The sequence below is a fragment of the Nannospalax galili genome, unplaced genomic scaffold, assembly GCF_000622305.1.
Source record: "Nannospalax galili isolate Female #2095 unplaced genomic scaffold, S.galili_v1.0 scaffold634, whole genome shotgun sequence".
NCBI lineage: Eukaryota > Metazoa > Chordata > Mammalia > Rodentia > Spalacidae > Nannospalax > Nannospalax galili.
Window position 1 is genome coordinate 2217997 of NW_008336853.1, and position 10323 is coordinate 2228319.

The following is a 10323-nucleotide window of genomic DNA, read 5'->3' on the forward strand; positions in this document are numbered from 1 at the left end:
CTTTGAGAGGGAACTGACACTGATTCTAACCACTCCAACAGCTATCAAAATACCTGAAAGCACATCTGAATCCATCACTCTAGAGTCCAGCCTTGGCAGACAAAAGAAAAATGAGGAGGAACCCAATAGAGAGATGCTTTTGGGAGCCCTTGTCAAGAAATTCCGATGGACTCTCATTTGAACATTTGAAAATTGCCCTGCTCTGACTTTTTTCTAGTTCCCTGTCTCGAACTTGTTAATGCTAATTACTCTTGCCTTTACTTCTCCTTCATATCTCCTATTCAGGATTCAAGGACTTTCTTTTTCTTCTTAGAGATAAGAGTTAAGCAATTTGTGAGTCTTTTAGATAGACCCACTGAAGGGGTACTCCAATTGTTTCACCCTGTGTCCCTGTTCAGCATGAAGACCCCAAAGAAAAGTAGCAGTTTCTTTGCTAAAACTCACAATGTCCTTGGCCCTCTTAGCAACCTACTCTGTTCTAAAGGCCAAAAATGTCAAAAATATTTGGGAGGTTTTATCTAATCCTTAAAAGATTTTAGGGTTACCTCTTTAGAGAGGGGAATGTTAGAGTAGCCAAAAACCCCATAAAAAATAAATAAATAAATCAAGAAGAAAGAGTACATGAAGTTATCAGAAAAAAAGTGATGGGGAGATATGGGAGGAGTTGGAAGGGAGGGAGTGGGCATGGCTTTGATCAAAACACATTATATGCATGTATGAAGTTCTCAATGAATTATTTATTAAAAAAAAAAAGACCCAGACATTGCCTACCCCCTCACCTGGAATTTGAGGTCACCCAGACCCCTGGTGATGGGGGGAGAGCCAGGGGACCATAGGGAGGCCAGACGTATCTACACTCACTAGAAATGGTGCCTCCAGCAAGGCAGGGTGGGATATGGCAGGGCAGGGCCAGCCAGCTGGCTTCTGGGCTATGTCCAGTGCCAGCTGTTCCCATTACTGGTGGGGCTTAACTGTCTCTCTCACTGGAAGCCCAGCTGCGGTGTAGCTTGGGCTGCCGGGAACCAGTGCGCTATTCTGGGAGTGTGATGGAGCCGGGCAGCAGCTGAAACTTCGGCCCCTTTGGTTTCCAGGCTGGTCTCCTCCCTGCTGATGATAAAGCAGAGTTCAGTCATTATGCACAGTTGAGAACCACTGATGGTGTGTTTGAGGGTCTTAATAGCAGTTGTGGCCACATCAATGTGGGATCTGGCAGAAGTAGCCTGTGTTCACCCCTCGGCAGCAGTAGCCTTTTTTCTTTCTGTCACTCACGTGGCCCACAGTTGGTTTCTTCCAGTTTAAAAAAATTAACCCACTCGTAGGCCTTCTTGTGTGATTCTTTCCAGGTAAATCCTGTGACCGATTTATTGGTCCTTGCTTGCTTTATTGTTAGGTTTTTTAAAATTATGTTTTGGTGTGCATGTATGTGGGTATGTGTACTTGAGCGCACATGCCTGAGGAGACCAGAGGCATTGGATTCCCCTGGAGCTGGATTTACAGACTATTGTTACCCACCATGTGGGAGCTAGGAACCAAGCCTGGGTCCTCTGCAAGAATAGCCAGAGTCTAACTGCTGGGCCATCTCTCCATCCCCCACCCCCTGCTTTTTTTTTTTTTTTTTTTTTTTTTAAACAGGGTCGTGGTTGCCTACCTGGGTGCCTTCACCTGTGTCCATGTCTTTGGTTTGGAATTTCTGCCTTTATGTATCTCTTCAACATTACCACCCCCACCCCACCCCCATATCTTTTGGCCTCCACATCCGCTTTGTGATTTCTTTCTTTTTTAATTTCCTTACCAAAAGTTTAAGCACACAGTACAATATTGCTAATCATCATTACACTATACAGCTAATTTCTAGGATTTCTTCATCCTGAAATATTTACTGAAGCTTAATTTTTTTTTGGTCTTTTTGAGACAGGGTCTCCCTGTAGCCTCAGTTAGCTTAGAACTTGTTATATAGACCAGACTGGACTTGATCTCACAGAGATCTGCCTGCCCCTGCCTCCTGAGTGCTGGGATTAAAGGCATGGGCCACTGCACCCAGCATCATCCCCCACTTAAAAAAAAGTATTATTTATGTGTGTGTGCATGTGCATCTATGTACACTAGGTCAGAAGAGAGCATCAGAACCCCTGGAGCTGAGCTACAAGCAGTTGTGGGTGGCCCAGCGTGGGTGGCCCAGCGTGGGTGGCCCAGCGTGGGTGGCCCAGCGTGGGTGCTGGAGCTGAACTCCAGCCCTCTGAAGGAACTGCAAGTGCTTTTAACTGATGGGTCTTCTCTCCAGCCCCGTTCTTGCCTTTTAAATTGAGCCTATGTGATTCCACAATGTAATAAAAACACAAAGACCAAAATATTAGACTTGGAACCAAACCCAACCTAGAACAAAGCCAAGCCCCCAGTACTAAGAAGCTCCCCAAATTTAGGGTCCTCATGTGGGATTAGCGGCCAGGGTGAATTGAGAACCTGGGTCACACACTGATGGACAAGTGTCCTAGTTTGCTTCTCTGTTACTCTGATAAAACCCTGGCCAAAAGCAACTTGGGGAGGAAAGAGTTTATTTGGCTTACAGATTACAGTCCAGCATTGAGGGAAACCAGAGCAGGAACTCGAGGCAGGAACCTGGAGGCAGGAACTGAAACAGAGACCACAGAGGAATGCTGCTTACTGGCTTGCTCAACTACATTTCTTATACTGCCCAGGCCCAGCTGCCTAGGGATGGCACCACCCACAATGGACTGGGCCCTCCTACATCATTTAGCAATCAAGAAAATGCCCCCACAGACATGCCCACAGGCCAGTCTGATGGAAGCAGTTCTTCAGCTGAAGCTCACTCTTTCCAGATATGTTGAGATTTGTGTCAAGTTGACAATAACTAACCAGCACAGACAGAACACTCACAGAGCTAGCAAGGTGGCAGAGGAGCCCAAGGAGCACAGAAGTTGCTCATCTGTAAAATGGGTGACACCCGCTGCCTCAGGGGATCACTGTGGAGGTGATGTGGAGCCACCCACCTTGGGAATAGCTGCATTTCCGGAGCTCTGAGTCTTGGATTCATCTCCCCAGTCTGCAATGAACTGGGCAAGAAGTTCGCATCAGTGAAAGGAAGCTGGGTCCTAGGCTAATGCTTGAGAATCAGCTGTACCCACTGCTCAGAAAACAGATATCTGAGCCCCTTTCTGACCACAACATCCAAACCTCTGGGAGTCTTCCCTAGATTTTCTCAAACCTTGCTTGATATGATCCCAGTTAAAGACACGGTTCCTTGGAGTAGAAGACCCACCTTCCCAGTCACCCAGGGGCTGATTATGACTATAGATTTTCTTTTCAAGAATTTTTGTTGTTGGGCCTGGAGAGATGGCTCAGCGATTAAGACCACTGGCTGCTCTTGCAGAGAACCTGGGTTGGATTCCCAGCACCCACATGATGGCAACCCTCCGTAACTACAGTTCCAGGGGATCTGTCTGTCTAGACTTAGTTCTGCATCTCAACTGGGCAAGCAGCTCCACTCAGCCCTGAGGCCAGGCTCCTTGGTGATCCTGAAGCTTGGCTCTGTCTTTCCAGCTGCTCTCCAACTGGATTAGTTATCCACCTCCCTCAGTGACTCCCTTTGTATCTGTACCAGCGCTCTGCCCCTAGTAAGGCATCTTTGAACTTTGCTGAGGGATCTTGAACTCTTTTGTAGTCAATTCTAATACATATATATATATATATTACGATATATACATCATATATGTAATTACTGAATTACTCTGTGATATGTGATCTGAGAGTTAACATAATATTAATAATTAAGATAAAAGAACCATTGTTTGACAATGACCAGCTATCCAGAGACATCGGGACTATGTCACAAATTGCAGCCAATGAAACATATAGTTTGTGAATTTATTTTTACTTAATAAAATTCTGATCACATCTTTGTTTCTGATCACAAGCTCAGACAGGGGTGGGACCAAAGAGACAATGCAAACCCTCATAAAACATCGTTCCAGCTTTCCTCTTCTTGGTTATCAAAAGCTGTCAGGTCCAGGGAGATGGCTCAGTGGAAACATCCATCAGGGCTAGGAATATAGCTCTGTTGGTAGGGTGCTTGCCTGGGTTCGACCCTCAGTATTGCATGAAATTGGGCATGGTGGCACATGCTTGTAATCCCAGCACTAAAGAGGTAGAAGTAAGAGGATCAGAATTTCAAGGTCAACCCCAGCTACACTGGGAGTTTGAGATCAGCCTGAGATACGTGAGATTCTGTCTCAAAAAAAAAAAGTAAAAGTCATCATCAATGAATTACTTCCTGCTGGTGTCTGACCTTGCGCCTCCACACCGCTGGGGCAAGAGAGGAGCTACTGGGCAATTCGGGGCGGCCGCACCCTCACCCAGTAACCTTCCTTGATGTTTTCCAAGACACCTGGCTGGGAAGAGCGGTCACAATGCTCAGGGCCCACCTGGAGGCTCTTTGCATCCAGTTTTCATAAGTGATCCTGCTCACTCACAGGCAAATTCCACTCGCCACTGATTTTTTCCGCCTCGGCTCTTCTCCCCCTTGCCTCAGTCCGTCACCATCACCGTTTCCTGCTCTCAAGTGGAGGGCGGGAGCCACGTTAGAAGAAAAAGGAAAGTGGGCATTTCTTCCTGGGGAGCCTGAGGCGCCTGGGCCTGAGCTTGTCCAAGGTCACTTTGATCAACTTACACTAGAGCAGTCCAGAGCAGAGGGACAGTAGATATTTTTTACTCCCGACAGCCCTTTCGCCCTAATACCATATTGCATTTCAAAAAACAGTTGTCTTGCTCACCGGGCCATTTCCTAACTAGGGCTGCGAATAGCAGCTCAGCTCCTCCCCTGTCCTTGGACCTGCTCTAGTGATGAAATGAGATCCAGGAGAGCCCGTCTTGGCCCTGGGGGAGCTTGTGCAGTCAGCTGTCTGTGCTCATGCAGGGCCTAGGGTCCCTGTTCTCAGCAGCAGGCCCAGAGCTACAGTCAGACCCCACTGGCTCCCTCCCTACCTCAGCACTTTGTGTGTAGCCAGCCATGAATGGGTAGGCTATGGTTTTGTTTACTAGGTCTAACAGGATGGAGATTCGTATTATTCCATAGCCTCCTAGTTTTAGTATTTTCTATTTTTAGATTCACAGTCTAATGTTTTTTGTAAACTAGCAAAAGAGGCGAATAGATTTTCGTTCATTTTTTGTCTCGTTGATGCCCTACCACAACTAATGGCCTGCTGCAGTGGGCAGGAAAGGTTTATGGACTCAGCGTGTTTGACTACCCATCTATTCTGCTTCTGGTCTCAGTTAAATCAAGAGCACTGTTCAAGGGGCTGGAGACGTGGCTCAGCGGGTAAGAGCACTGGCTTCTTTTGCAGAAGACCTGGTTTCAAATCCCAGCACCCACATGGCAGCTAACAATCAGTTGTAACTCAAGTTTCAGGCGGAGCTGATGCCCTCTTCTGACTTCCTGAGGCATTGCATGACACCCTGCACTTACATACATGCAGGCAATACACTTATACACATAAAATAATTAAAAAAAATATTTTAAAAACAGCACTGTTCAGAGAGTCCAGGTTTACACCTCATTTTGATCACCCAGTCTCTGGCCGTGCAGCCCTGGCCATGTTTTTTACCATCCTGAGCTGTTTTCTCACAGGTATAACAATAACCAACATTGTGTAACAGGACTGTTAGATGTTCTTATTGTTTTTGAGAAAGGTTTTCATGTAGCCTAGGCTGGCCCTGAACTCAATATACAGTCAAGAACGACACTGAACTAATGATCTTCCTGTCTCCACTTCTTAAGTGCTGTATTACAGATATGTGCCACTACACCCAGTTTTTCTGTGCAGTGCTAGGGTTCAGTCCTAGGGTTCTATGCATGTAGGCAACTCCAGTATCAACTGAGCTGCACCCCCAATCCCCGCTGGATGTTTGATATTAACTCCTCAGCCCATCCCTTTTTAAATATTTATTTTTGTTTTATGTGTATGAGAGATCTGCCTGAATGTATATGAGTACCATGGGCATGCACTGCCTACACCGTGTAGGTGCTGGGAACTGAGCACAGGTTCTCTGCAAGAGCAGCCAGTGCTCTTAACTGCTGAGCCATCTCTCTAGCCCAGCCAATGTTCCTTTTTTCTCATTTTTTTGGGGGGGGAGTGAGGGGGTGCTGAAGACAAGGTCTTAACTCTGGCTAACATCTCTTTGGCCCGTGTCTCCCTCCCTGTTTTTGAAACCACTGTTTCTCTAAAAGTTCTGTTTCTGGGCAGACCTGGCACCCCTCCAAGACACACCACCCAGCCCCTTGTTTGAGGTATTTGCTGGCTCCTCTCCAAACCCCCCACCTAGCCATGTATGCCTGGAAATGCAGAAATAGAAAGAGGTCACTGGTCCCAGTGAGCTGGTGAAACCCCCCACCAGTCCTTTTGCTGCTTCAGACCCTGCTTCCTGATCTGCAGATAGTGTGGCTCTGTGATCACAGAGGGCCACTCCATTGTGTGTGGTCAGCCCCCTACAAGAGGGCATCTCCATTTACAAATAAGGAAACAGGCTTGGCAAAAGCTAAGTAGCTCCCACTTATCCCAAGTAAGGGCTGAGCCAGCACTGAATCCTGGAAGTGACTCCAGTATCCAGAACAATACCTGCCGCTGCCCAAAGTCGTGTCTTTGCCTTCTCTGTTCTTTTTACTCTCTGTTTTGACCCATCAGTCTGGGAAACTGGGCCTGACCAAGTCCAAAACTGCTATTCGGGGTAGCTTGGGGACAACTAGACCTGCAGGCAGGTAACCAGACAACCTGGCTCCCAGGCCTGGCTCTGTCACCCCTGTTTGTGGAGCATTGATGTCATTTCCTGCTTGTTAACAAAAGTGGCCGTGCCGCCCACTCCCTGCCATGCTCGTCATGGGTGAAATGAGCTTTTAGCCGTGTTAGAGTGCTTGGGAAGCTGTTTAATGCTCTTCAAATAAAAGGTATTGTCTGTCTCTTTGATTCCTTGGAGGGCCGTGAACATCTGCTTTACAAATATTTGTTGGTTTTAATGGAAGGGCTTCCTATCAAGTTCTGAAGGAGCGAGGTTGCCCGTTCATTCTGCCCTGCAACCAGGGCTCATCATCAAGACTGGTCACTAGGGAGACAACTGGGTCAAATTATTGAGGAGAGACGATGGATGTGGGATTTGGGGCTTCTTATCCCCAAGGTCCAGTGAACAAGGTTGGTAAAGAGAGGATGGGATGGATGAGTCTTCCAGATTATTATGGCTATATAAATGAACTACTCAAAATTGAGTAGCTTAAAACAATAACACCTATTATTTTGTTGTTTTTGTTTTTTGAGACAGGGTCTCACTATGCAGCCCTGGCTGGCCTGGAACTTGCTATATAGGCTGGCCTCAAACTCACAGAGATCCACCTGCCTCTGCCTCCCACGAGCTAGACTGAAGGTTTGGACCACCACACCTGGCTAAGCACAACCCTTGTTTATTTTTTGAGATAAAATCTCTTTATGTAGATTATATACACTAGCCTCAAACTCACAATCCATCTGCCTCAGCTCCTGAATGCTGGCATTGCAGGTGTGTGCCACCATATTCTGGTATGTAGTACTAATCTTACCTTAATATTTTCTTTAATTACATCTATAAAGGCCCAGTTTCCAATAAAGGTCACATTCTAAGCTTCCAAGCGGTCATGTAGTATGCATTGGTGGTACAGTGGTGAGCACAGCTGCCTTCCAAGTGGTCATGGAAAACAGTCAGTCAGGTGTGGTGGTACAAGCCTGTTGCCTGAGCACTTGGGATTGGAGGCAGGAGGATCCTGAGTTCACTGACAGCCTGAACTATATAGTAATACTGTCTCTCCAAACCAGCAACAAAAAACAGTGAGGGACACCAAGCAACTTTTCTTTTGGTCTTTTTGAGACAGGGTCTCCCTGTAGCCCCAGCTACCTATGTAGACCAGGTTGGCCTTGAACTCACAGAGATCTGTCTGCCTCTGTCTCCCAAGTTAAAGACATGTGTCACCACGCCCGGCTACCAAGCAACTTTTTACATTCAGTCTCTGGATGTTTACTGTACTGATGTCCAAAGATCTTTCCGCCCAGGACAGTTTCAGCTTTCCTAGAAGAGACCGGCAGGTGTAGCAGAGGCAGGACCCCCAACTGAGCACATGGGTCTCAGCTGCCCCTGCATAGCCGGACCCATCTGCCTGCTGTCTGCAGAAACAGCACCCCAGGTTCCTCATACCCTGTCCTTTTCTTGTATGTCAGCATTCATAGCTCCCTTCTGACTATAGTTAAATCGGTGTACCCTTGGATGAGTTACTGCTTCTAAGCCTCGGTTTCCTCCTCTGTAAAATGGGAATGACCATTGCTGCCTCCTAGCACTGTCATGACTATTAAATAAGATGCTGGGGCCAGCAAGATGGCTCAGTGGGTGAAGTTGCTTGCTGCCCAGCCTGATAATCTGTGTTTGATCCTTGGAACACTTGTAAGTTGTTCTCTAACCTTCACATGCATGCCATGGTACACAGGCACGCACACACACACACACACACACACACACACACACACACACGAAATAAATGAATGAATGTAATAAAAAATATTTTTAAACAAGATGCATGGCTGGCGCTGGGCATAGTGGCACATATCTGTAGTACTAGCAACTCCAGAGGCTGAGGCAGGAGGATTGCAATGAAGTTGAGGGCAGGATGAGCCACATAGCCAGGCATTATCGCAGCAGATTAAGACAGAAGGTACAAGGTTGTAGCTTAGTAGCAGAGCGCTTGCCTAGTGTGTGTGATGCGCTGGGTTCAATATCCCCAGCACCACAAAAAAGAAAAGAAAAGAAAAAAGTACCACAGTGTTTCCTAGCATGATGGAGCTGCCCACTGAGCAAACTAATAGCTCTGACCACAGGTACGGCCCTGTCCATGTGCGTATCTGTATTCCGCATATATGAAGCATATAGCTTCAGAGGGGTTACATGGTCCAAAACGCGGAACTCTGAGAGCCAAGAACAAATTTGCCCCCAGTTTCTGTGTAACTGTGGTGGTGGTGGCGGGGTATCATTTTTTGAAACAAAGTCCAGGCTATTCTAGAACTCACTATAAAGATCAGGCTGGCCTTGAACTCAGCGTACAGCTAAAGATGACGTTGAACTTCTGACCTTCCTGCCTCCACCTCCAGGGTACTGGGATTACAGACATGTGCCACCATTCCTGGTTTTATGTTGCACTGGGGATGGAACCCAGGGCTTCATGCATGCTAGACAAGCACTCTGCCAGCTAAGCTACATCCCTAGTCACACTACTTGCTCTTACAAATGAAGTTTTATTGAAACATGGCCTCATGGATTTGTTACCTATCAACCGCCTCTGTTTTCAAGCTACATTGACAAAGTAACACGGCAGTGACAGAGACTTCAAGGCCCTGCAGTCAAACATCCTTGCTATCTGGCCCTTTACAAAGAGTTTGGGCACCCCTGCATTAGGGAAACCACTCTGCTTCCTATGGTCCCAGCACAGACAGCCATTGGGCAGACAGAAGCGTGTAAGAGATTCCTGTTTAATATCTGATAGTCTTTTGGAGAGGATGTTCTGATATCAAGACTTATTCAGGACTAGAGCCCGGCTAGGGGCCAGGGTGGCCCTGACTTCACCCCTGCCCTTGGCCTGCTGCTGGCCACCAAGCAGCTGCAGTGCCCCTTGGGCTTTGAGTAGCCACCAGCACAAGACATCTGTTTTCCCACCACCTCACAGCCCAGGAAGACAGGGCAAGACTTACTTCCAGTGCAGAGACATTCCTGCCTCCCAGTCCAAGCCCAAACTGACTGCACAGCCTGGGGGCAGAGGGTGTCTGTTACCCAGCCTGAGATTGAGCGGCTGTAACTTGAGCCCTGGTAGAGTGATCTGGTTGTTGTGGCTGTTGGCACTCTCCTCCCCCATTCCTGCCCTCTCTTCCCACTAAAGGAAGAGTGAGGCCCAGGGAGGCTGCCCTCTTGTCATTGGTCAGAATGACAGTCTGTCAGCATTGCCTGATTAGGCGGTACAGAGATCTCCTTACTGGGTTCTCTTCCTTGCTCTGACCCCTGTCCCTTCCCAGACTTGGTAGGGGCTCTGAGAAAAGGCACAGCCTGCCTTGTAGGGGCTTTGCACTGGAAAATCGGGGCACCCACCTTAGCGGCCGTGGACTTCAGACAGCGAGTAAACAGATGTACATGCACACGGCTCCCTTCTTCCTCCCTGCCCAGTGAAGTGTGCCATCCCCGGCTGTGCCTTTGGGCACTGAAAGCTGCTGGCTTGGCCTGGCTACAATGCCTGCTGAGCCAGCAACCCACCCA

At 47.7% G+C, this 10323-nt stretch overlaps 1 long non-coding RNA gene across 1 annotated transcript; it reads right to left on the reverse strand.

Moving 5' to 3' along the window:
• Positions 1-729: 729 nt before the first annotated feature.
• Positions 730-9907, reverse strand: LOC115070072. Its single transcript, XR_003849270.1, has 4 exons — positions 9768-9907; positions 3009-3071; positions 2565-2629; positions 730-1107 (listed from the first exon to the last, which is right to left on the reverse strand). It is a non-coding gene; the product is annotated as an uncharacterized LOC115070072 (long non-coding RNA).
• Between the last annotated feature and the right edge of the window lie 416 nt (positions 9908-10323).